The sequence below is a fragment of the Anomaloglossus baeobatrachus genome, chromosome 2 (assembly GCF_048569485.1).
Source record: "Anomaloglossus baeobatrachus isolate aAnoBae1 chromosome 2, aAnoBae1.hap1, whole genome shotgun sequence".
Classification (NCBI taxonomy): domain Eukaryota; kingdom Metazoa; phylum Chordata; class Amphibia; order Anura; family Aromobatidae; genus Anomaloglossus; species Anomaloglossus baeobatrachus.
The window spans coordinates 420,933,763-420,959,342 of record NC_134354.1 but is presented as its reverse complement, the minus strand read 5'-3'; the positions used below and the strand labels follow the sequence as shown (position 1 = coordinate 420,959,342).

Here is a 25,580-nt window from a genome sequence, read left to right as displayed (position 1 = left end):
TACCGCAATATAAGGAACGTCAAATACTAAGAAAGGGCGGCCTATAAAAGAATTACTACTTTCAATAAGTACACTTAAACGGCTAATTGGGAATAGAAAAACTGTAAAAAGCCCTCTGAGAAAGCCCCCCTCTAACCTTTGTTAGTAAGCTTTTCTGTAGTCTGCCTGTTGATGTATTTTCCGTTTGAACTGTGCACAACATGAAGAGACGGAACACTGGCGGCTTGTCACAATGCCCCCGCTGACATCACAATAGCGCTGCTGCCTAGAAAACAAGCTGCGCAGCAGAAGTTGTTCTTTGGGTGGGAGGGTGGGCTAGTGTAAGGAGGGGGCAAGCTCTTTTTTTCCCGGGTGGTGGGGGGATGACAGGAGAAGGGATGCGGGTGGTGAGAAGGGTACAGACGGCAGGGTTTGGGGGCTGGGAAGGAAAGGGAAAAGATTAGGGTTTGGGGATGATGAAAGGGCTTTCTACGGGTAAGGATGGCAAAGGGTGGCAGTGACGGAAAGTCAGGCAACCTGTCCTGTCCGTCTTTTTGTATCGTGAATTGGAAAGACTGCAAGGGGGAGGGGAGTTGCTTGCGCCCTAAAGGAGGAGTTATTCAGATTCATTGCAGTGGGGGGCGGCGGCTGCAAAACGCACCATTCTTCTTGTTTTTGCTCTGCAAAGCAGCCTTTTCAAGGGTTGGCTTGGGTGACAAAATGTCTTCTGTAGGCGTGGGTTTGTCTCCCTCTCGCTCTCTCTCCCTAAGATGTGTCCGGCATAGGCCAGGGTGCCACTCGAGGCCCAAACCAATTCTGGTTATCGCTTCTCGGCCTTTTGGCTAAGATCAAGTGTAGTCCCTTCATTGGGTTTGCCTTGGTCTTGGCTGGGAGGGGCCCGGGCTTGCACAATCGCCGGTCTCGGGGATTGTTGCGCCTTTTGGTGCTTACGTCCCCTTATGGCTGGTGGTTCCTGGGCTCGGGAGGCGATCACCTGCGGCACTGCGCTTTTGTGTGGTGGCCGATGACCGTTTTCTGAAATTTGCGGATGAAATCTCATCTGTTCTTATCAGTTTAATATCTGATACGTCCCCTATCTGGGGACCATATATTAAATGGATTTTTAGAACAGGGAGATGGAAAAAGAGCTTGCTCTGTCCACTCCACGCATTGACCTGGTATTGCAGTACCTCCAGGACCGGTGCACCCCTTCTTAACCCAGTTTCCAAAAGCAGAACTCAATTCACCTGATTCATATTAGCCCGATTTAATGAATTGGAAGAAAGCATACGTCTTCATATGCACCTCAATTTGGCCCATTCACTTTTCACACTTCCTCCTTTTGTTTTTTATCTTTCACACTTTTTACTTTCTTTATTCATCCAAATAGCAAACTCATCACCACTCAACCTGACCAACTCGGCTATGTCCCGTGCTGCAGTATCTTCTTCTCTGTCTTATCTAGATCATTTGCAATTGAATGGAATAGATCCCTTTTGGACAAAGTGGATTCACCTGCTGCTGCAGTGACCACAGGTGTGATAAGATCTAGAATTGGCATCTGGTGCGATCTCTCCGCTTCCACTCCAAATAAAGTTACCTGTTTATTCCTATCATGCATTGGTTTTTGGGGTTTTCTTTGAGTAATGATGATCTCTTTCGTTGTCTGTTGGCTCCCCCTCCTGGAGGAATAGTTTGCTTGCTCTTGGACATTCTAAAAGAGAGGTCATGATAGACATTGAGCTTCTGAGCCCAATTGGGGACAGTCATGGGTGATGAATGTTTGCAACCTGCTGCGAAGCCTCATACCGCAATATAAGGAACGTCAAATACTAAGAAAGGGCGGCCTATAAAAGAATTACTACTTTCAATAAGTACACTTAAACGGCTAATTGGGAATAGAAAAACTGTAAAAAGCCCTCTGAGAAAGCCCCCCTCTAACCTTTGTTAGTAAGCTTTTCTGTAGTCTGCCTGTTGATGTATTTTCCGTTTGAACTGTGCACAACATGAAGAGACGGAACACTGGCGGCTTGTCACAATGCCCCCGCTGACATCACAATAGCGCTGCTGCCTAGAAAACAAGCTGCGCAGCAGAAGTTGTTCTTTGGGTGGGAGGGTGGGCTAGTGTAAGGAGGGGGCAAGCTCTTTTTTTCCCGGGTGGTAGGGGGATGACAGGAGAAGGGATGCGGGTGGTGAGAAGGGTACAGACGGCAGGGTTTGGGGGCTGGGAAGGAAAGGGAAAAGATTAGGGTTTGGGGATGATGAAAGGGCTTTCTACGGGTAAGGATGGCAAAGGGTGGCAGTGACGGAAAGTCAGGCAACCTGTCCTGTCCGTCTTTTTGTATCGTGAATTGGAAAGACTGCAAGGGGGAGGGGAGTTGCTTGCGCCCTAAAGGAGGAGTTATTCAGATTCATTGCAGTGGGGGGCGGCGGCTGCAAAACGCACCATTCTTCTTGTTTTTGCTCTGCAAAGCAGCCTTTTCAAGGGTTGGCTTGGGTGACAAAATGTCTTCTGTAGGCGTGGGTTTGTCTCCCTCTCGCTATCTCTCCCTAAGATGTGTCTGGCATAGGCCAGGGTGCCACTCGAGGCCCAAACCAATTCTGGTTATCGCTTCTCGGCCTTTTGGCTAAGATCAAGTGTAGTATCTGTTCTTATCAGTTTAATATCTGATACGTCCCCTATCTGTGGACCATATATTAAATGGATTTTTAGAACAGGGAGATGGAAAAAGAGCTTGCTCTGTCCACTCCACGCATTGACCTGGTATTGCAGTACCTCCAGGACCGGTGCACCCCTTCTTAACCCAGTTTCCAAAAGCAGAACTCAATTCACCTGATTCATATTAGCCCGATTTAATGAATTGGAAGAAAGCATACGTCTTCATATGCACCTCAATTTGGCCCATTCACTTTTCACACTTCCTCCTTTTGTTTTTTATCTTTCACACTTTTTACTTTCTTTATTCATCCAAATAGCAAACTCATCACCACTCAACCTGACCAACTCGGCTATGTCCCGTGCTGCAGTATCTTCTTCTCTGTCTTATCTAGATCATTTGCAATTGAATGGAATAGATCCCTTTTGGACAAAGTGGATTCACCTGCTGCTGCAGTGACCACAGGTGTGATAAGATCTAGAATTGGCATCTGGTGCGATCTCTCCGCTTCCACTCCAAATAAAGTTACCTGTTTATTCCTATCATGCATTGGTTTTTGGGGTTTTCTTTGAGTAATGATGATCTCTTTCGTTGTCTGTTGGCTCCCCCTCCTGGAGGAATAGTTTGCTTGCTCTTGGACATTCTAAAAGAGAGGTCATGATAGACATTGAGCTTCTGAGCCCAATTGGGGACAGTCATGGGTGATGAATGTTTGCAACCTGCTGCGAAGCCTCATACCGCAATATAAGGAACGTCAAATACTAAGAAAGGGCGGCCTATAAAAGAATTACTACTTTCAATAAGTACACTTAAACGGCTAATTGGGAATAGAAAAACTGTAAAAAGCCCTCTGAGAAAGCCCCCCTCTAACCTTTGTTAGTAAGCTTTTCTGTAGTCTGCCTGTTGATGTATTTTCCGTTTGAACTGTGCACAACATGAAGAGACGGAACACTGGCGGCTTGTCACAATGCCCCCGCTGACATCACAATAGCGCTGCTGCCTAGAAAACAAGCTGCGCAGCAGAAGTTGTTCTTTGGGTGGGAGGGTGGGCTAGTGTAAGGAGGGGGCAAGCTCTTTTTTTCCCGGGTGGTAGGGGGATGACAGGAGAAGGGATGCGGGTGGTGAGAAGGGTACAGACGGCAGGGTTTGGGGGCTGGGAAGGAAAGGGAAAAGATTAGGGTTTGGGGATGATGAAAGGGCTTTCTACGGGTAAGGATGGCAAAGGGTGGCAGTGACGGAAAGTCAGGCAACCTGTCCTGTCCGTCTTTTTGTATCGTGAATTGGAAAGACTGCAAGGGGGAGGGGAGTTGCTTGCGCCCTAAAGGAGGAGTTATTCAGATTCATTGCAGTGGGGGGCGGCGGCTGCAAAACGCACCATTCTTCTTGTTTTTGCTCTGCAAAGCAGCCTTTTCAAGGGTTGGCTTGGGTGACAAAATGTCTTCTGTAGGCGTGGGTTTGTCTCCCTCTCGCTCTCTCTCCCTAAGATGTGTCCGGCATAGGCCAGGGTGCCACTCGAGGCCCAAACCAATTCTGGTTATCGCTTCTCGGCCTTTTGGCTAAGATCAAGTGTAGTATCTGTTCTTATCAGTTTAATATCTGATACGTCCCCTATCTGGGGACCATATATTAAATGGATTTTTAGAACAGGGAGATGGAAAAAGAGCTTGCTCTGTCCACTCCACGCATTGACCTGGTATTGCAGTATCTCCAGGACCGGTGCACCCCTTCTTAACCCAGTTTCCAAAAGCAGAACTCGATTCACCTGATTCATATTAGCCCGATTAGCGAATTGAAATGAATTTTTATCTTTCACACTTTTTACTTGCTTTATTCATCCAAATAGCAAACTCATCACCACTCAACTTCACCAACTCTGCTATGTCCCGTGCAGTATCTTGTTGTCAGTCTAATCTAGATCATGTGCAATTGAATGGAATAGATCCCTTTTGGACAAAGTCGAGTCAGCTGCTGCAGTGACCACAGGTGTGAGAGGATCTACAATTGGCATCTGGTGTTATCTCTCTGCTTCCACTCCAAATAAAGTTACCTGTTGTTACCTGAACGTCAAATACTAAGAATGGGCGGCCTATGAAAGAATTAGTACTTTCATTAAGTATACTAAAACGGCTAATTGGGAATAGACAAACGGTAAAAAGCCCTCTGAGAAAGCCCCCCTCTAACCTTTGTTAGTACGCTTTTCTGTAGTCTGCCTGTTGATGTATTTTCCGTTTGAACAGTGCACAGCATGAAGAGACGGAACACTGGCGGCTTGTCACAATGCCCCCTGCTGACATCACAATAGCGCTGCTGCCTACAAAGCCAGCTGCGCAGCAGAGGTTTCTCTTTGGGTGGGAGGTGGGCTAGTGGAAGGAGGGGTCAAGCCGTTTTTTTCCCTGGTGGTAGGGAGATGACAGGAGAAGGGATGCGGGTGGTGAGAAGGGTTCAGAGGGCAGGGTTTGGGGGCTGGGAAGGAAAGGGAAAAGATTAGGCTTTGGGGATGATGAAAGGGCTTTCTACGGGTAAGTATGGCAAAGGGTGGCATTGACGGAAAGTCAGGCGACCTGTCCTGTCCGTCTTTTTGTATCATGAATTGGAAAGACTGCAAGGGGCAGGGGAGGTGCTTGTGCCCAAAAGGAGGAGTTATTCAGATTCATTGCAGTGGGCGGCGGCTGCAAAACGCACCATTCTTCGTGTTTTTGCTTTGCAAAGCGGCCTTTTCAAGGGTTGGCTTGGGTGACAAAATGTCTTGTGTAGGCGTGGGTTTGTCTCCCTCTCGCTCTCTCTCCCTAAGATGTGTCCGGCATAGGCCAGGGTGCCACTCGAGGCCCAAACCAATTCTGGTTATCGCTTCTCGGCCTTTTGGCTAAGATCAAGTGTAGTATCTGTTCTTATCAGAACAAACTGAGCTAGCTACACTTGACGAGATACGATCAGGGAGACGAGCTCCGAAGCCCAGCCGAGACCGGAAGAGGGAGATCGGACGGAAGAAGAGCTTGGCAGAAAGAAGCAAGAAGACGAAGGCTCGGAGAAGACTTGGGGAGACCAGAGGAACTTCGAGGAGGAACACAGCGGGAGAAGACACCCGGAGAAGAATCCAAGATCCAGCTCCGGGAACTCAAGCAGGAACCAGCCATGGCAAGCAAGCCAGAGAAGGCAGCCAAGAAGGCTCAGGACCCAGGGACCTCCAGGAAGGCTCATCCAGAGGCTTCTTCGGCCCAAGAGGCCCCTACCTCCGACGCCAGCCAGCCGGAGGGAGCCCGGACGCCGCCTGAAAAGGCTCCAACCCTGGAGCCTTGGATGCGGCAGACGGTCGCCCTGAAGCTAAAGGCGGTGGATGGTAGGTTGCCGGACATGTCCAGCGACGTGTTCTGCAAGAAGATGATTCTGGATCAGGGCTTCTCCAGGGCGGAAACCCTGAGTGTCCAGACCTTCATGACTGGCATTTTTCTGGTAACCTTTGCCACGGTGAATGCCTGCAGGAGATACTGGGAGGCGATGAACGCAGCGATGCCGGACTCCCCTTTTCATTCTTTTTTAGGATCCTGTCCTATACAGAGGGATGAGAAGAGGATCACGGTCTCCATGCGGAACCCGCACACCCCAGGAAGAGACATCTCCACGTTCCTGGGACGTCTCTGCACAGTGGTGAGGGAGCCATCCCACATCCTTAACGGCAACGGATTCTGGACGGGTAAGTGGTCAGTAACCGTTCGACTCTACAGGGAACCAGCATCCGAGGATGGTCTCCAGCACCTGCCCCCGACATTCTCTCTGGGAAACTCCTTTGGTCTCATCTACTACCCAGACATGCCACACAACTGCAGGAAATGTGGCGGGAAAGGGCATTCGATGAAGACCTGCAAGGAGGACGCCTGCAGGGTTTGCCGGGTGACGGGACACAGCTCCAAGGACTGCCCAAAGAAGAAGACTTGCAACCTATGTGGACAGGCGGACCACCTTTACAAGGACTGCCCACAGCGGGAGAAATCCTGGGCAAGGGTTGCCGCGGTGACCCAGTATCGGGTAGTCACAGCTTCGTCGACCAAGGCAGCTACGACCAAGGCCACAGAGGCCAAGGACAAGGCGGCCAAGAACCCGGCGACCGTGGCTCCAGCCGATGCCCCAGCAGCCACGGAGTCCAGGAAAAAGGGTAAGAAAACTGTTGCCCCCTCCCTGGTCCCCCCCCCTGTCACCCCTGTCCAAACCCCTCCCCCCCCGGCCAACCCTACTGAGGATTCCACTACCTCCACCTCATTTCCCTACTCCTCAGTTGGTCTCCTCACCCCCCCCCCAAAGCCCACTCTCCCTCCCCAGACCATGAGAGCAGAGGACCTCAGCACTCTTGCACTTTTCACCGAGGAGGATTTTCCAGCTCTTGTCTCCTCAGGTACAGGCCAAAGGAAAAGGAAGGTGGAAGATAGTCCTGTCGCAGAACCTTCCAAGCTGTTCATTGTGGATCCCAATCCACCCCAGGAAGAGGAGGATGGCCTCCTCCCAGAACCGGACGTGTTGGAGCAGATGGTGGAGTCCCTTGTGGCCGAAGAAGAAATGGAGGAGTCGGAAGCCACTGAGGCACCATCCCTGCTCGATCAGCTAGAAGAAGAGGGTCTGCTGGAGATACCCTTACCAGCAGGTGCCAAAGAGGAAGAACCGCCCGACCGGAGTGGTAACTAAGGCACACCGCCTGCGCTAACTTTCTCTTTCCTCCAATGACTGCTAACATTAACATCTTTTCCATTAATGTTAGGAGCATCAGAGACAAGTTCCGACGTCAGACAATTTTTGCGTTCCTTAACACTCAGTCTAGTGATGTATTTTTCCTGCAGGAATGCTCCCTTCCCTCCTCTAGGTCCTTCAACCATCTGGCCAGGGAGTGGACCCATGGCCCATCCTACTGGTCCGGCGGAGGCGACTGTAGGTCCGCGGGGGTCGCCGTGCTGATCAGGGGAAGCGCCTTCACATTGGACTCTGTTCAGGAAATCGTCTGCGGCAGGTTACTGCTCGTGGATGGCACCTGGGCGGGAGAACCTGTCAGGTTCATCAATGTGTATGCTTCTCCTGTGAAGAGCGATCGACTGGAGCTCCTCCAAGCCCTGCGCCCTCAGCTCGCTACCGCCAGGACGGTAGTGATGGCCGGGGATTTCAACTGCCCGATTGAGGAGGATGGACGCAGTTCTGGAACGGCTGCCAAGTTGGACGTCACATCCAAACTGCTCATTGAGATGGTGACCGAAGCCTCTCTTGTGGACGTTGTTGGCTCCATCGGACACGGATCCGTGAACTATTCATGGTGCCGATCCGATGGCTCGCTGCGTTCCAGGATTGACTTTGTGTTTACCTCTCGGGCGGTTGGGCGGAGTGGGCACTCGATGGTCCCCTGCTTCTTCTCTGACCACAGAGCCATTCACTTTCAAGGTGTGCTGGGCCATGGCTTCCCCATTGGCCCGGGCTCCTGGAAGCTGAACTGCTCTCTGCTGGAAAAGGGTGAGATTCTGGAGGAGCTTAGAGCTGCCTACTCCACGTGGCGGGCCTACAAGGCGGGCTTCCGGTCTGTTTCTGACTGGTGGGAATACGTTAAACTCGAGTTCCGTTTCTTCTTTCAGGCAAAGAGTCAACAACAGGCGTGTCTGAAGAGGAGGGACTTCAGGAGACTCCAGCGTGAGCTGCGTTCCCTGCAGGACCTTCTTCGATGCGGCTGGGACGTGAGAGAGGAGCTGGAGGAGACTAAGAGGAGCCTGAAAAGGCACTTCGAGGAGGAGTCCAAGCGAATTGTCTTCCGTTCCAAAGTGGAGAACCTGGAGAAGGGTGAGAAATGTAACTCGTTCTTTTTCAGGAAACTCCACGCCGGTCACACGCCCATGAATGAACTACGAGACGAGAGTGGAAGCATGCGACGCGGGAAAGAGAACGTGATGAAGGTCGTCAGCGACTTCTACAGCGAACTCTACGCCCGCAAGACTACTGACCCCGAGGCCGCCGATAAGTTCCTGTCAGGTATCACTAACCATCTTGACCCTGCAGACGCGGCGGCCATGGATGTTCCTCTGACGGTGGACGAGCTGCTCTCGGCCGCCAAATCCTTTAGTTCTGGCAGGACACCGGGCAGTGACGGCCTCCCAGCAGAGCTCTATGTAGCGCTGGGAGACCTAATCTGTCCGGACCTGTTAGGGCTGTATGAGGAGATGGTGGTGGAGGGCAGAATGCCTCCATCTCTGAGGGAAGGAATGGTCACGATCCTGTACAAGCGTAAAGGAGAGAGGTGCGACCTGAAGAATTGGCGTCCCATCACCCTTCTGAACGTCGACTACAAGATCCTGGCCAAGACGATGGCAACGAGATTGAAGACTGTTATCGGACGGATCATCCACCCGGATCAGACCTGCGGCATCCCCGGACGTCGCATCGCAGACAGCCTGGCTCTCATGCGGGACACGGTCGAGTACATCAAAGCCCGCCGGGTGCACGCAGCCCTGATCTCGTTGGATCAGGAAAAGGCCTTCGACCGTGTTTCCCATGAGTTCCTGGGCAAAGCTCTGCATAGGTTAGGTTTGGGTAACATGTTTTGCTTGTATGTCCAACTAATGTATTTTGATATTCACAGCTCGGTGTTGGTAAACGGCTGGAAGACTGACCCCTTCCCGGTCCTCTCAGGGGTCAGACAAGGCTGTCCTCTGTCACCTCTTCTTTTTGTTTGTGTTATAGAACTCTTTGCAGAGGCTATCCGGCGGAATGGAGAGATCAGAGGGATCACCGCACCAGGACCAGAACGCTTCGAGGTCAAGTGCTCGCTCTACATGGACGACGTGACCGTCTTCTGCGCGGACCGGCGCTCAGTCGACACCCTCGTCCAGACCTGTGAGACCTTCGGACGGGCTTCGGGAGCCAAAGTCAACTGCGGGAAGTCGGAAGCCATGCTCTTCGGGGACTGGCAGCCGGCCTCTTCCGCCCCCTTCCCTTTCAGCATCCAGCCGGATTTCATCAAGGTTCTTGGAGTCTGGTTTGGGAAGGAAGGAGCAGCCCTCAAGTCCTGGGAGGAACGCATGACCAAGATCACCCAACGGATCGGTCTGTGGAGCCTCAGACGCCTCACCTGTGAGGGCAAAGCACTGGTCCTGCGTAACGAGGTACTGCCCGTGCTGCAGTACACGGCCCAGGCCTGGCCCCCCCTTGCCACCGTGTGCAGGGCCATTACCAGGACGGTGTTTCGTTTTGTCTGGGGATCCAAGATGGACAGAGTAAAGCGGAGCATCATGTACAAGGATCCTCGCAAGGGTGGGAAGGGCGTACCCGATATCCCCACCCTCCTGCGATCCTCCTTCGTATGTGACTGCGTTCGCCGAACTCTGCGAGTCAAGAGAGGTTCCGCGGGTGGGTCCATGTCTCGCTTCTTCCTGCTCCCCCTTTGGAGACGGTTAGGCTGGGACAAGTGGGACAGCTCCTTCCCCTACAACTGGACGACGCCATGGTTCTACGGAGACGTGGTTCGGTTTGTGAGGGAACACCAACTGGAGGGACTCAAGCCTGATTTGTGGAAGCCAAAGACTATCCACAAACTCATCAGAGCCAAGGACGAAATGGAGAACATTCCAGGACTTCATCACGACACACTGGAGACTGTTTGGACAAACGTGTCATCGGCTGGATTGACCAACGGGCACAAGGACTTGTCATGGATGGCGATACAGGGCGGACTGCCCGTCCGGTCATTCATGCACGCCCGGAACCTGTGCAAAACCCGGTACTGCCCAAGGTGCCCCTTCGTGGAGGAAACATCGCTGCACGCCTTTTGGGACTGCCGTTTTGCACAGCGCCTGTTGGTTGCCCTGGAGGATGACCTGAGGAACTCCGTCCCCAGAGGGAGCCTATCATACCATTCCGTACTTTATGGACTCTTCCCTGGGACTCACACCGTTGGAGCCATCCAGGAGGCTTGGCGCCTTATGAACTGCTTTAAGGACGCTATTTGGGTCGCCAGGAACCGGCTCATCTTGAAGAGGGAGAGGATGTCTATCCAGGATTGCCGCAGGCTGATCCACAGCCTGCTCAGAGACTATTCCATCATGGACAGTCCGGACGACAGCGCCGAGGAGGAGGTTTAAACCTCTTCAATGCCCCCTCCCTCCTTTTCCCGTTATGTGCGTCTTTCAATAAAGCTTCGGGCCTGTGATTTCCCCACCCTATCCCCCTTTTCCCCTACCCCCACCCCCCAATCGCCGGTTCGTCGTTATTTATTGTCTAACTTTTTCTTTCAGCTTGAGTGTTATGGATAGCATAGGAGCGTGATGTATAGTTTAGTGCGTCGTACTCTATGGCTATGTAAGAATGATTGTATATTTCTGTGTGTACGGGGCTGCGGCACTGTACACGGTTTGTTACCTTTTTGTGAGTAGTGCATGATAATAAAGATGCTGTTAAATCAAAAAAAAAAAAAAAATCTGTTCTTATCAGTTTAATATCTGATACGTCCCCTATCTGGGGACCATATATTAAATGGATTTTTAGAACAGGGAGATGGAAAAAGAGCTTGCTCTGTCCACTCCACGCATTGACCTGGTATTGCAGTACCTCCAGGACCGGTGCACCCCTTCTTAACCCAGTTTCCAAAAGCAGAACTCAATTCACCTGATTCATATTAGCCCGATTAGCGAATTGAAATGAATTTTTATCTTTCACACTTTTTACTTGCTTTATTCATCCAAATAGCAAACTCATCACCACTCAACTTCACCAACTCTGCTATGTCCCGTGCAGTATCTTGTTGTCAGTCTAATCTAGATCATGTGCAATTGAATGGAATAGATCCCTTTTGGACAAAGTCGAGTCAGCTGCTGCAGTGACCACAGGTGTGAGAGGATCTACAATTGGCATCTGGTGTTATCTCTCTGCTTCCACTCCAAATAAAGTTACCTGTTGTTACCTGAACGTCAAATACTAAGAATGGGCGGCCTATGAAAGAATTAGTACTTTCATTAAGTATACTAAAACGGCTAATTGGGAATAGACAAACGGTAAAAAGCCCTCTGAGAAAGCCCCCCTCTAACCTTTGTTAGTACGCTTTTCTGTAGTCTGCCTGTTGATGTATTTTCCGTTTGAACAGTGCACAGCATGAAGAGACGGAACACTGGCGGCTTGTCACAATGCCCCCTGCTGACATCACAATAGCGCTGCTGCCTACAAAGCCAGCTGCGCAGCAGAGGTTTCTCTTTGGGTGGGAGGTGGGCTAGTGGAAGGAGGGGTCAAGCCGTTTTTTTCCCTGGTGGTAGGGAGATGACAGGAGAAGGGATGCGGGTGGTGAGAAGGGTTCAGAGGGCAGGGTTTGGGGGCTGGGAAGGAAAGGGAAAAGATTAGGCTTTGGGGATGATGAAAGGGCTTTCTACGGGTAAGTATGGCAAAGGGTGGCATTGACGGAAAGTCAGGCGACCTGTCCTGTCCGTCTTTTTGTATCATGAATTGGAAAGACTGCAAGGGGCAGGGGAGGTGCTTGTGCCCAAAAGGAGGAGTTATTCAGATTCATTGCAGTGGGCGGCGGCTGCAAAACGCACCATTCTTCGTGTTTTTGCTTTGCAAAGCGGCCTTTTCAAGGGTTGGCTTGGGTGACAAAATGTCTTGTGTAGGCGTGGGTTTGTCTCCCTCTCGCTCTCTCTCCCTAAGATGTGTCCGGCATAGGCCAGGGTGCCACTCGAGGCCCAAACCAATTCTGGTTATCGCTTCTCGGCCTTTTGGCTAAGATCAAGTGTAGTCCCTTCATTGGGTTTGCCTTGATCTTGGCTGGGAGGGGCCCGGGCTTGCACAACCGCCGGCCTTGGGGATTGTTGCGCCTTTTGGTGCTTACGTCCCCTTTTGGCTGGTGGTTCCTGGGCTCGGGTGGCGATCACCTGCGGCACTGCGCTTTTGTGTGGTGGCCGATGACCGTTTTTGAAATTTGCGGATGAAATCTCATCTGTTCTTATCAGTTTAATATCTGATACGTCCCCTATCTGGGGACCATATATTAAATGGATTTTTAGAACAGGGAGATGGAAAAAGAGCTTGCTCTGTCCACTCCACGCATTGACCTGGTATTGCAGTACCTCCAGGACCGGTGCACCCCTTCTTAACCCAGTTTCCAAAAGCAGAACTCGATTCACCTGATTCATATTAGCCCGATTAGCGAATTGAAATGAATTTTTATCTTTCACACTTTTTACTTGCTTTATTCATCCAAATAGCAAACTCATCACCACTCAACTTCACCAACTCTGCTATGTCCCGTGCAGTATCTTGTTGTCAGTCTAATCTAGATCATGTGCAATTGAATGGAATAGATCCCTTTTGGACAAAGTCGAGTCAGCTGCTGCAGTGACCACAGGTGTGAGAGGATCTACAATTGGCATCTGGTGTTATCTCTCTGCTTCCACTCCAAATAAAGTTACCTGTTGTTACCTGAACGTCAAATACTAAGAATGGGCGGCCTATGAAAGAATTAGTACTTTCATTAAGTATACTAAAACGGCTAATTGGGAATAGACAAACGGTAAAAAGCCCTCTGAGAAAGCCCCCCTCTAACCTTTGTTAGTACGCTTTTCTGTAGTCTGCCTGTTGATGTATTTTCCGTTTGAACAGTGCACAGCATGAAGAGACGGAACACTGGCGGCTTGTCACAATGCCCCCTGCTGACATCACAATAGCGCTGCTGCCTACAAAGCCAGCTGCGCAGCAGAGGTTTCTCTTTGGGTGGGAGGTGGGCTAGTGGAAGGAGGGGTCAAGCCGTTTTTTTCCCTGGTGGTAGGGAGATGACAGGAGAAGGGATGCGGGTGGTGAGAAGGGTTCAGAGGGCAGGGTTTGGGGGCTGGGAAGGAAAGGGAAAAGATTAGGCTTTGGGGATGATGAAAGGGCTTTCTACGGGTAAGTATGGCAAAGGGTGGCATTGACGGAAAGTCAGGCGACCTGTCCTGTCCGTCTTTTTGTATCATGAATTGGAAAGACTGCAAGGGGCAGGGGAGGTGCTTGTGCCCAAAAGGAGGAGTTATTCAGATTCATTGCAGTGGGCGGCGGCTGCAAAACGCACCATTCTTCGTATTTTTGCTTTGCAAAGCGGCCTTTTCAAGGGTTGGCTTGGGTGACAAAATGTCTTGTGTAGGCGTGGGTTTGTCTCCCTCTCGCTCTCTCTCCCTAAGATGTGTCCGGCATAGGCCAGGGTGCCACTCGAGGCCCAAACCAATTCTGGTTATCGCTTCTCGGCCTTTTGGCTAAGATCAAGTGTCTTGCCAGAAGGTTCCCAATTGCTACCCTTGGCCTTGTAGCTTAAATGGCTACATGCTGCTATTGGGGGTAGTGAGCAGGAAACGAGAAGGCGACGCCTTTTGGCTAGGATCGTGTGTCTTAGCAGGAGGTCCTCAATTGCTACCCTTGGCCTTGTAGCTTAAATGGCTACATGCTGCTATTGGGGGTAGTGAGCGAGGCTGTTAACCCTTGGTGATCCAGGAGGTGTTTTGAAGATGGGCGCCACCGTCCGTTTTGCTGGGACCGGGGATACCCGGGTCCGTTTTGGTTTCCGTATTGATGTCGCAGAGGAAAAGTTGCAGCATTTCCATCTGGAATACTTGGTGAACAAAGTTCTATATGACATCCTGGATGTGAAGAAGAATGAGATCGTTTGTCTTCAGGAGTTCAGACGAAGTGGACGGTATGTGCTTGTCCTTTCCCATATTGGCGCTTGCCAGAATCTTTATCGGTCCTTGTTAATGAATACTACTAACTCTTTGCTGAGTGGACTTGACTTTACCCTGCTTTATTCTAAGGGCGATGTTCCTTTAGTGGTGTTTATGCACAACCCTTTTGTTAATGTGGCAGAAATCACAGACTTCCTGATGAAGCATTGCAGCTATGTTCAGTACTCACACAAAATTACCAACAAGGAGGGACTCTGGACAGGCAAGCATAAATATTTTGTGCGTTTTGGGGTGGACCCTCAGGGCCCTGGGGGTTTCCGCCACCCTCCCTCTACTTTTCATATTGGGAAAGACTCTGGTTACCTGTTCTATCCAGATGCCCCTTATTTTTGCCGGAAATGTAATGTTTTTGGTCACACTCAGGATAAGTGTCCTTATGAAGCAACCTGTAGGAAATGTAACCAGGTGGGGCACATGGCTAGGGATTGCAGCAACCCCATTGTTTGCAATGCTTGTGGAGAAGTCGGGCATGCCTATCGGGACTGCAGGAACCGCACTAAGACCAGGCTATACGCTCAGGTGGTCGCAGTGGCCCCTGTAGCTCCTGTTAAGGCTGCACCAGCTGCTAGTCACCCTGTTGCTGTTTCTGCTAATGACCCTGTTCTTCTCCCTGTTACTACTGCTCAGGATTTGGATAAAGCTCCTGCAGTCTCTCCATGTCCACCTGATCAAGGAATGGAGGTCTCCGAGCTGGAAGCTGATCTCCCTTGTCACTCTGCTGCCTGTGGCGAGGGGGAAATCGAGGAGGATTTGGGCAAGTCCCCTGCGCTGTCATGGGGTACAACAAAGTCTCTGGTGAGCAAAGATGGTAGTCCAGCTGGGCAGGGGGATTTTTCTGCTTCAGCTGCAGTCAGGTCATCGGAGGAGGGGGAGTTTATGGCTGCTAAGAAATTAAAGCTTGCAGACAAGGGGTGGAGCACTGTCAGTACTGCAAGTGCAAGCCCTTTGAGTGATCGGGTCTACCCTGACATTAGCTTTTCACCTGGAGTTGATGATTTTTTTGGGGAGGTTGCAGACACTCACTGCTTTGTGTCTCCCTGCCAGCCTCCAGAAGGAGAAGGTTGAGGCGAAGATGGCCAGCTTACGGTTACCTGGTTAAACTAGTAAGAACATGGCTCCCAAAACTACATGTAATGTCCTATCCTTGAATGTGAGACAAATTAAATCCAGAGGAAGAAGAGCTACTATCCTCAAATATGTTTCTAAAATAGGTGCAGATATCTTTTGTTTGCAGGAGTGCGGACTGTTTGATGCTCCTACGGATCAAGATTGGCCTCATGGACAACACATTTGGTCTGGTTCGTCTGTAAATAAAAATGATGGTGTGGGGATTCTGTTGGGTAACAAGGACTTTTCTTTTGATAGTTATACAGTAGTGGAGGTGGGGAGATGTATCATTGCAATTATTAACTATAGAGGGTGGCGGGTTAGGATTGTTAATGTATATTGTCCTACGAGAAAAGAAGATCGTTTAGCTCTGTTAGAGAAAGTTGGTTTATTTTTGCCAGGAAAAATGCCTACTATTTTTGTTGGGGATTTTAATTGTACGACGGAAGGTAATATGGATGTAACCGGGAAAAAGCTGTTACATATCATTTCTGATTTTTCTTTCTCAGATGCCGCTGTTGTAAAGCTGGGCAATCCACCACCACCTACGTACAAGGCGGACAGAGGAGGTATAGAATCACGGATTGACCGTATGTTTTTTTCTAAAAATATTGAGTGTGTAAGGTTTGAACAGTGTGCGGTTCCTTTTTCGGACCACGAATGTTTGAAGGGTGTGTTCAGAGGGGATGGTGGACCTGTAAAGAGGGGTGCTGTATGGAAGTTAAATGTGAGATTGCTAGAGGATGCAAAAGTGATGAAAGAGTTTAAAGAAGAGTACCGAAGATGGGGGTACTACAAAAACAGGTTTGCAAGTGTGTTAGAGTGGTGGGATTGGGTTAAAGGGGAGATTAAAACTTTTTTCAGGAAATGGGGCTACAAAAAAGCTACCATGTATCGTAATAAATTTAAAGATGTGAATACTCGGATTGATTGGTTACAAAAGTGTAGTAGGTCTGGGATTGATGTAAGTGATTCGTTGGTGGAGGCAAAAAATGAGTTGAAATGTCTGATTGAGAAAAAGGGTAAGGAAATTATCTATAGGACGAAAGTTGAACATTTGGATAAGAATGAGAAATGTACCAGATATTTCTTTAAAAAAATGAATGGGAAGAAAGTAGATATGGATGTGATTGTGGATGAGAATGATGTTCCTGTGACTGGTGAAAGTGTGATTGACGAGGTGAAAGCCTTTTACAGCAGACTGTATGGAGAGAAGTGGATTGATTCTGGTCTAATGACTGAAGTGTTGGCTAGCATGGAGTGTAGACTAGGCAAAGATGAGTGTGAGGATTTGTGTGATGAGGTGGTTCTGGATGAAGTGAGAAAGGTTGTGTTTAGTGCACAAAAGAATAAAACTCCTGGAAAGGATGGCTTGCCAATTGAACTATATGTGAAAGCATGGGAGTGTATGGGCACGGATCTGACGGAGATATGTAAGTATATGTGGGAAACTGGTATGCTGTGTGACTCTATGAAAGAAGGGGTAGTGGTACTTATCCATAAGAAGGGGGACAAGAGTAAATTGGGGAATTGGAGGCCTATTACGCTTCTGAATTCTGATTATAAGGTTTTCAGTAAACTATTAGCTAATCGTATGCGTGAAGTGCTTGGGAAGGTTGTAAAGGATGATCAAGTGTGTGCTGTGCCTGGAAGGAGCATCAGTGATAACTTGTTGTTGTTGAGGGATGTTATTGGTGACTGTAAGACTAGAAAGCAGAAGTGCATGTTGTTGGCTCTTGATTTTGAGAAAGCGTTTGATAGGGTGTCGCATGTTTTTATATTTGAGGTCTTGAATAGTATGGGTTTTCCTAAGAAGTTCTTGGATGGTGTGAGATGTCTGTATGGTGGTGTGACAAGTGAATTCTTAGTGAATGGATGTTTGAGTGGGAAAGTACAGATCAAGTCAGGTGTCCGTCAGGGGTGTCCAATGTCCCCTGTTTTATTTGTCAGTGTGATTGAGCCTTTGTTATGTATGATCAGGCGTGAGAAACTGATAAGAGGGATGTTAATACCTGGTAGTGGCGGTAAGAATGTGAAGGTGCTTGGCTATATGGATGATGTAGTGATAGTGAGTGAGAGTATTGCGTCTATGACTAGAGTAAAGCTGTTGTTGGATTTCTTCTGTGGCGCGTCTGCTTTTAAAGTCAACTGGAATAAATGTTGTTTTAAGTGTTTTGGTGATAGTAGTGTTAAGATGGACGGAGTGACAAGTGTGGATGGTCCAATCAAAGTGCTGGGTGTGTTGTTTAATGATGATCTGAGAGGTACGGAGAGTTGGGAAGAATGTGGATTGCGGATTGAGAGGAAACTGAATTTCTGGAGAATGCGGGATCTGACATTGAATGGTAAAGTTTTGATTATTAAGGCCGTGGTGCTGCCGATTCTCCTTTATATCTCTGGGGTCTTCCCATCCCCATATAAAAAGATAAAAAGAGTAGAGAAACTGATTTTTACCTTTTTTTGGGGGAGCAAAATGGAAAAATTAAAAAGAGAGCATTTATACAAGGCCTGTCATTATGGGGGTTTAAACTTTCCAAATATTGAAATCTTTCTTAGTCTTCATTATATTAAGATGGTAGTAATCCTAATGGGAAAGAACAATAAAGGGGCCTACATGGTGAGGTACATGGCGGGCTGGATGCTGTATGGCTTGTGTTGGGTAAAAAGGGATGCGCGTGTGCCTGTGTCGTTCAAGTGTCCAGTCTGGTACGACATAATTGAGAGGTTTATTAGAAAAAATGATTTGCTGGCTGTTCCTATGAGTGAGTTCAGAGCAGCGAAGAGAGTGATGAAAAGGATGAGAGCGAATGAGGTAGAATGTAATATTAATGATTTGAGAGGGAATGATGTGTCAGATGCATGGAAGAAACTGAGTACACCGGGTATGTCTAATAAGCAGAGGGATGTTGTGTGGTTGGCATTGCATGATATATTACCTGTGAGAGATGTGCAGAAGAGAAGGGACCTGATTAGAACGGATGTGTGTCCACGGGAGGGATGTGGTGCCCGTGAGACCGTGAGACATGTCATGTGGGACTGTGATTACGCCTATAGTGTGTGGAAATGTGTAGGAGGCCTGTGTAAGGGGCTGGCTGGTGTGAACCATATTAATTGGAGGGTGGCTATGTTTGGCATTGGTGCATGTGGGAGTGTTAAAGAGAGGATTTTGTGGCTTATCATGGCTTGTGTGATGGAAAGCTTATGGGTTGTCAGAAATTTGGGACTTTTTAAAAGGAAGGTTGTTCCTATTAACGACTGTGTAAGATTAATTCTTTCCAGACTTTATGTTATTTACCAATGGGATAAGAGTAGAGGTGGTGGTGGATTGGACGCTGAAGGCATATGGAAGGTTTTAAAGTGGCATTATTTGGTGCAGTATCAATAAGAGGTAAATTCTCTGTTTTTCAGTATTTTCTGTTTTTTTGTGATACTTTCTTTGGATATGTACTGCAATACTTTCTAGAAAATTAAAAAAAGAATAGAACCATTGTGATGAGTTTGGATAAACAGCAAAGTTGTAAACTTGATATTGTTGTTTTTAACTAACCTGAATGGTTTTAAAAAAAAAAAAAAAATCTGTTCTTATCAGTTTAATATCTGATACGTCCCCTATCTGGGGACCATATATTAAATGGATTTTTAGAACAGGGAGATGGAAAAAGAGCTTGCTCTGTCCACTCCACGCATTGACCTGGTATTGCAGTACCTCCAGGACCGGTGCACCCCTTCTTAACCCAGTTTCCAAAAGCAGAACTCGATTCACCTGATTCATATTAGCCCGATTAGCGAATTGAAATGAATTTTTATCTTTCACACTTTTTACTTGCTTTATTCATCCAAATAGCAAACTCATCACCACTCAACTTCACCAACTCTGCTATGTCCCGTGCAGTATCTTGTTGTCAGTCTAATCTAGATCATGTGCAATTGAATGGAATAGATCCCTTTTGGACAAAGTCGAGTCAGCTGCTGCAGTGACCACAGGTGTGAGAGGATCTACAATTGGCATCTGGTGTTATCTCTCTGCTTCCACTCCAAATAAAGTTACCTGTTGTTACCTGAACGTCAAATACTAAGAATGGGCGGCCTATGAAAGAATTAGTACTTTCATTAAGTATACTAAAACGGCTAATTGGGAATAGACAAACGGTAAAAAGCCCTCTGAGAAAGCCCCCCTCTAACCTTTGTTAGTACGCTTTTCTGTAGTCTGCCTGTTGATGTATTTTCCGTTTGAACAGTGCACAGCATGAAGAGACGGAACACTGGCGGCTTGTCACAATGCCCCCTGCTGACATCACAATAGCGCTGCTGCCTACAAAGCCAGCTGCGCAGCAGAGGTTTCTCTTTGGGTGGGAGGTGGGCTAGTGGAAGGAGGGGTCAAGCCGTTTTTTTCCCTGGTGGTAGGGAGATGACAGGAGAAGGGATGCGGGTGGTGAGAAGGGTTCAGAGGGCAGGGTTTGGGGGCTGGGAAGGAAAGGGAAAAGATTAGGCTTTGGGGATGATGAAAGGGCTTTCTACGGGTAAGTATGGCAAAGGGTGGCATTGACGGAAAGTCAGGCGACCTGTCCTGTCCGTCTTTTTGTATCATGAATTGGAAAGACTGCAAGGGGCAGGGGAGGTGCTTGTGCCCAAAAGGAGGAGTTATTCAGATTCATTGCAGTGGGCGGCGGCTGCAAAACGCACCATTCTTCGTGTTTTTGCTTTGCAAAGCGGCCTTTTCAAGGGTTGGCTTGGGTGACAAAATGTCTTGTGTAGGCGTGGGTTTGTCTCCCTCTCGCTCTCTCTCCCTAAGATGTGTCCGGCATAGGCCAGGGTGCCACTCGAGGCCCAAACCAATTCTGGTTATCGCTTCTCGGCCTTTTGGCTAAGATCAAGTGTAGTATCTGTTCTTATCAGTTTAATATCTGATACGTCCCCTATCTGGGGACCATATATTAAATGGATTTTTAGAACAGGGAGATGGAAAAAGAGCTTGCTCTGTCCACTCCACGCATTGACCTGGTATTGCAGTACCTCCAGGACCGGTGCACCCCTTCTTAACCCAGTTTCCAAAAGCAGAACTCGATTCACCTGATTCATATTAGCCCGATTAGCGAATTGAAATGAATTTTTATCTTTCACACTTTTTACTTGCTTTATTCATCCAAATAGCAAACTCATCACCACTCAACTTCACCAACTCTGCTATGTCCCGTGCAGTATCTTGTTGTCAGTCTAATCTAGATCATGTGCAATTGAATGGAATAGATCCCTTTTGGACAAAGTCGAGTCAGCTGCTGCAGTGACCACAGGTGTGAGAGGATCTACAATTGGCATCTGGTGTTATCTCTCTGCTTCCACTCCAAATAAAGTTACCTGTTGTTACCTGAACGTCAAATACTAAGAATGGGCGGCCTATGAAAGAATTAGTACTTTCATTAAGTATACTAAAACGGCTAATTGGGAATAGACAAACGGTAAAAAGCCCTCTGAGAAAGCCCCCCTCTAACCTTTGTTAGTACGCTTTTCTGTAGTCTGCCTGTTGATGTATTTTCCGTTTGAACAGTGCACAGCATGAAGAGACGGAACACTGGCGGCTTGTCACAATGCCCCCTGCTGACATCACAATAGCGCTGCTGCCTACAAAGCCAGCTGCGCAGCAGAGGTTTCTCTTTGGGTGGGAGGTGGGCTAGTGGAAGGAGGGGTCAAGCCGTTTTTTTCCCTGGTGGTAGGGAGATGACAGGAGAAGGGATGCGGGTGGTGAGAAGGGTTCAGAGGGCAGGGTTTGGGGGCTGGGAAGGAAAGGGAAAAGATTAGGCTTTGGGGATGATGAAAGGGCTTTCTACGGGTAAGTATGGCAAAGGGTGGCATTGACGGAAAGTCAGGCGACCTGTCCTGTCCGTCTTTTTGTATCATGAATTGGAAAGACTGCAAGGGGCAGGGGAGGTGCTTGTGCCCAAAAGGAGGAGTTATTCAGATTCATTGCAGTGGGCGGCGGCTGCAAAACGCACCATTCTTCGTGTTTTTGCTTTGCAAAGCGGCCTTTTCAAGGGTTGGCTTGGGTGACAAAATGTCTTGTGTAGGCGTGGGTTTGTCTCCCTCTCGCTCTCTCTCCCTAAGATGTGTCCGGCATAGGCCAGGGTGCCACTCGAGGCCCAAACCAATTCTGGTTATCGCTTCTCGGCCTTTTGGCTAAGATCAAGTGTAGTCCCTTCATTGGGTTTGCCTTGGTCTTGGCTGGGAGGGGCCCGGGCTTGCACAACCGCCGGCCTCGGGGATTGTTGCGCCTTTTGGTGCTTACGTCCCCTTATGGCTGGTGGTTCCTGGGCTCGGGAGGCGATCACTTGCGGCACTGCGCTTTTGTGTGGTGGCCGATGACCGTTTTCTGAAATTTGCGGATGAAATCTAAAAAAAAAAAAAAATCTGTTCTTATCAGTTTAATATCTGATACGTCCCCTATCTGGGGACCATATATTAAATGGATTTTTAGAACAGGGAGATGGAAAAAGAGCTTGCTCTGTCCACTCCACGCATTGACCTGGTATTGCAGTACCTCCAGGACCGGTGCACCCCTTCTTAACCCAGTTTCCAAAAGCAGAACTCAATTCACCTGATTCATATTAGCCCGATTTAATGAATTGGAAGAAAGCATACGTCTTCATATGCACCTCAATTTGGCCCATTCACTTTTCACACTTCCTCCTTTTGTTTTTTATCTTTCACACTTTTTACTTTCTTTATTCATCCAAATAGCAAACTCATCACCACTCAACCTGACCAACTCGGCTATGTCCCGTGCTGCAGTATCTTCTTCTCTGTCTTATCTAGATCATTTGCAATTGAATGGAATAGATCCCTTTTGGACAAAGTGGATTCACCTGCTGCTGCAGTGACCACAGGTGTGATAAGATCTAGAATTGGCATCTGGTGCGATCTCTCCCCTTCCACTCCAAATAAAGTTACCTGTTTATTCCTATCATGCATTGGTTTTTGGGGTTTTCTTTGAGTAATGATGATCTCTTTCGTTGTCTGTTGGCTCCCCCTCCTGGAGGAATAGTTTGCTTGCTCTTGGACATTCTAAAAGAGAGGTCATGATAGACATTGAGCTTCTGAGCCCAATTGGGGACAGTCATGGGTGATGAATGTTTGCAACCTGCTGCGAAGCCTCATACCGCAATATAAGGAACGTCAAATACTAAGAAAGGGCGGCCTATAAAAGAATTACTACTTTCAATAAGTACACTTAAACGGCTAATTGGGAATAGAAAAACTGTAAAAAGCCCTCTGAGAAAGCCCCCCTCTAACCTTTGTTAGTAAGCTTTTCTGTAGTCTGCCTGTTGATGTATTTTCCGTTTGAACTGTGCACAACATGAAGAGACGGAACACTGGCGGCTTGTCACAATGCCCCCGCTGACATCACAATAGCGCTGCTGCCTAGAAAACAAGCTGCGCAGCAGAAGTTGTTCTTTGGGTGGGAGGGTGGGCTAGTGTAAGGAGGGGGCAAGCTCTTTTTTTCCCGGGTGGTAGGGGGATGACAGGAGAAGGGATGCGGGTGGTGAGAAGGGTACAGACGGCAGGGTTTGGGGGCTGGGAAGGAAAGGGAAAAGATTAGGGTTTGGGGATGATGAAAGGGCTTTCTACGGGTAAGGATGGCAAAGGGTGGCAGTGACGGAAAGTCAGGCAACCTGTCCTGTCCGTCTTTTTGTATCGTGAATTGGAAAGACTGCAAGGGGGAGGGGAGTTGCTTGCGCCCTAAAGGAGGAGTTATTCAGATTCATTGCAGTGGGGGGCGGCGGCTGCAAAACGCACCATTCTTCTTGTTTTTGCTCTGCAAAGCAGCCTTTTCAAGGGTTGGCTTGGGTGACAAAATGTCTTCTGTAGGCGTGGGTTTGTCTCCCTCTCGCTCTCTCTCCCTAAGATGTGTCCGGCATAGGCCAGGGTGCCACTCGAGGCCCAAACCAATTCTGGTTATCGCTTCTCGGCCTTTTGGCTAAGATCAAGTGTAGTCCCTTCATTGGGTTTGCCTTGGTCTTGGCTGGGAGGGGCCCGGGCTTGCACGACCGCCGGCCTCGGGGATTGTTGCGCCTTTTGGTGCTTACGTCCCCTTGTGGCTGGTGGTTCCTGGGCTCGGGAGGCGATCATCCAGGCACTGCGCTTTTGTGTGGTGGCCTGCTGGCCTTCGGGGCTACCTTGATTCTGAAAATTGCGGATGAAATCTCATCTGTTCTTATCAGTTTAATATCTGATACGTCCCCTATCTGGGGACCATATATTAAATGGATTTTTAGAACAGGGAGATGGAAAAAGAGCTTGCTCTGTCCACTCCACGCATTGACCTGGTATTGCAGTACCTCCAGGACCGGTGCACCCCTTCTTAACCCAGTTTCTAAAAGCAGAACTCAATTCACCTGATTCATATTAGCCCGATTTAATGAATTGGAAGAAAGCATACGTCTTCATATGCACCTCAATTTGGCCCATTCACTTTTCACACTTCCTCCTTTTGTTTTTTATCTTTCACACTTTTTACTTTCTTTATTCATTCAAATAGCAAACTCATCACCACTCAACCTGACCAACTCGGCTATGTCCCGTGCTGCAGTATCTTCTTCTCTGTCTTATCTAGATCATTTGCAATTGAATGGAATAGATCCCTTTTGGACAAAGTGGATTCACCTGCTGCTGCAGTGACCACAGGTGTGATAAGATCTAGAATTGGCATCTGGTGCGATCTCTCCGCTTCCACTCCAAATAAAGTTACCTGTTTATTCCTATCATGCATTGGTTTTTGGGGTTTTCTTTGAGTAATGATGATCTCTTTCGTTGTCTGTTGGCTCCCCCTCCTGGAGGAATAGTTTGCTTGCTCTTGGACATTCTAAAAGAGAGGTCATGATAGACATTGAGCTTCTGAGCCCAATTGGGGACAGTCATGGGTGATGAATGTTTGCAACCTGCTGCGAAGCCTCATACCGCAATATAAGGAACGTCAAATACTAAGAAAGGGCGGCCTATAAAAGAATTACTACTTTCAATAAGTACACTTAAACGGCTAATTGGGAACAGAAAAACTGTAAAAAGCCCTCTGAGAAAGCCCCCCTCTAACCTTTGTTAGTAAGCTTTTCTGTAGTCTGCCTGTTGATGTATTTTCCGTTTGAATTGTGCACAACATGAAGAGACGGAACACTGGCGGCTTGTCACAATGCCCCCGCTGACATCACAATAGCGCTGCTGCCTAGAAAACAAGCTGCGCAGCAGAAGTTGTTCTTTGGGTGGGAGGGTGGGCTAGTGTAAGGAGGGGGCAAGCTCTTTTTTTCCCGGGTGGTAGGGGGATGACAGGAGAAGGGATGCGGGTGGTGAGAAGGGTACAGACGGCAGGGTTTGGGGGCTGGGAAGGAAAGGGAAAAGATTAGGGTTTGGGGATGATGAAAGGGCTTTCTACGGGTAAGGATGGCAAAGGGTGGCAGTGACGGAAAGTCAGGCAACCTGTCCTGTCCGTCTTTTTGTATCGTGAATTGGAAAGACTGCAAGGGGGAGGGGAGTTGCTTGCGCCCTAAAGGAGGAGTTATTCAGATTCATTGCAGTGGGGGGCGGCGGCTGCAAAACGCACCATTCTTCTTGTTTTTGCTCTGCAAAGCAGCCTTTTCAAAAGTTGGCTTGGGTGACAAAATGTCTTCTGTAGGCGTGGGTTTGTCTCCCTCTCGCTCTCTCTCCCTAAGATGTGTCCGGCATAGGCCAGGGTGCCACTCGAGGCCCAAACCAATTCTGGTTATCGCTTCTCGGCCTTTTGGCTAAGATCAAGTGTAGTCCCTTCATTGGGTTTGCCTTGGTCTTGGCTGGGAGGGGCCCGGGCTTGCACAACCGCCGGCCTCGGGGATTGTTGCGCCTTTTGGTGCTTACGTCCCCTTATGGCTGGTGGTTCCTGGGCTCGGGAGGCGATCACCTGCAGCACTGCGCTTTTGTGTGGTGGCTGATGACCGTTTTCTGAAATTTGCGGATGAAATCTCATCTGTTCTTATCAGTTTAATATCTGATACGTCCCCTATCTGGGGACCATATATTAAATGGATTTTTAGAACAGGGAGATGGAAAAAGAGCTTGCTCTGTCCACTCCACGCATTGACCTGGTATTGCAGTACCTCCAGGACCG

At 48.6% G+C, this 25,580-nt stretch overlaps 8 non-coding genes and 3 pseudogenes across 8 annotated transcripts; all 11 read left to right on the top strand.

Annotated features, from left to right (window-relative positions):
- Positions 1-1,006: 1,006 nt before the first annotated feature.
- On the top strand, positions 1,007-1,191 carry LOC142293286 (U2 spliceosomal RNA). Its single transcript, XR_012751258.1, has one exon. It is a non-coding gene; the product is annotated as a U2 spliceosomal RNA (small nuclear RNA).
- A 1,395-nt stretch (positions 1,192-2,586) lies between these two features.
- Positions 2,587-2,777, top strand: LOC142293102 (U2 spliceosomal RNA). The gene has a single exon (XR_012751111.1). It is a non-coding gene; the product is annotated as a U2 spliceosomal RNA (small nuclear RNA).
- A 1,395-nt stretch (positions 2,778-4,172) lies between these two features.
- Positions 4,173-4,363, top strand: LOC142293077 (U2 spliceosomal RNA). Its single transcript, XR_012751087.1, has one exon. It is a non-coding gene; the product is annotated as a U2 spliceosomal RNA (small nuclear RNA).
- Positions 4,364-5,479: 1,116 nt separating this feature from the next.
- Positions 5,480-5,569, top strand: LOC142292701 (U2 spliceosomal RNA; annotated as a pseudogene).
- Positions 5,570-11,008: 5,439 nt separating this feature from the next.
- LOC142293308 (U2 spliceosomal RNA) lies at positions 11,009-11,223 on the top strand (annotated as a pseudogene).
- A 1,321-nt stretch (positions 11,224-12,544) lies between these two features.
- Positions 12,545-12,728, top strand: LOC142292456 (U2 spliceosomal RNA). Its single transcript, XR_012750618.1, has one exon. It is a non-coding gene; the product is annotated as a U2 spliceosomal RNA (small nuclear RNA).
- A 6,254-nt stretch (positions 12,729-18,982) lies between these two features.
- On the top strand, positions 18,983-19,182 carry LOC142293309 (U2 spliceosomal RNA). Its single transcript, XR_012751278.1, has one exon. It is a non-coding gene; the product is annotated as a U2 spliceosomal RNA (small nuclear RNA).
- A 1,116-nt stretch (positions 19,183-20,298) lies between these two features.
- On the top strand, positions 20,299-20,489 carry LOC142293066 (U2 spliceosomal RNA). The gene has a single exon (XR_012751077.1). It is a non-coding gene; the product is annotated as a U2 spliceosomal RNA (small nuclear RNA).
- Positions 20,490-21,821: 1,332 nt separating this feature from the next.
- LOC142292600 (U2 spliceosomal RNA) lies at positions 21,822-22,008 on the top strand. The gene has a single exon (XR_012750736.1). It is a non-coding gene; the product is annotated as a U2 spliceosomal RNA (small nuclear RNA).
- Positions 22,009-23,622: 1,614 nt separating this feature from the next.
- On the top strand, positions 23,623-23,806 carry LOC142292492 (U2 spliceosomal RNA). Its single transcript, XR_012750649.1, has one exon. It is a non-coding gene; the product is annotated as a U2 spliceosomal RNA (small nuclear RNA).
- Positions 23,807-25,406: 1,600 nt separating this feature from the next.
- On the top strand, positions 25,407-25,580 carry LOC142292667 (U2 spliceosomal RNA; annotated as a pseudogene).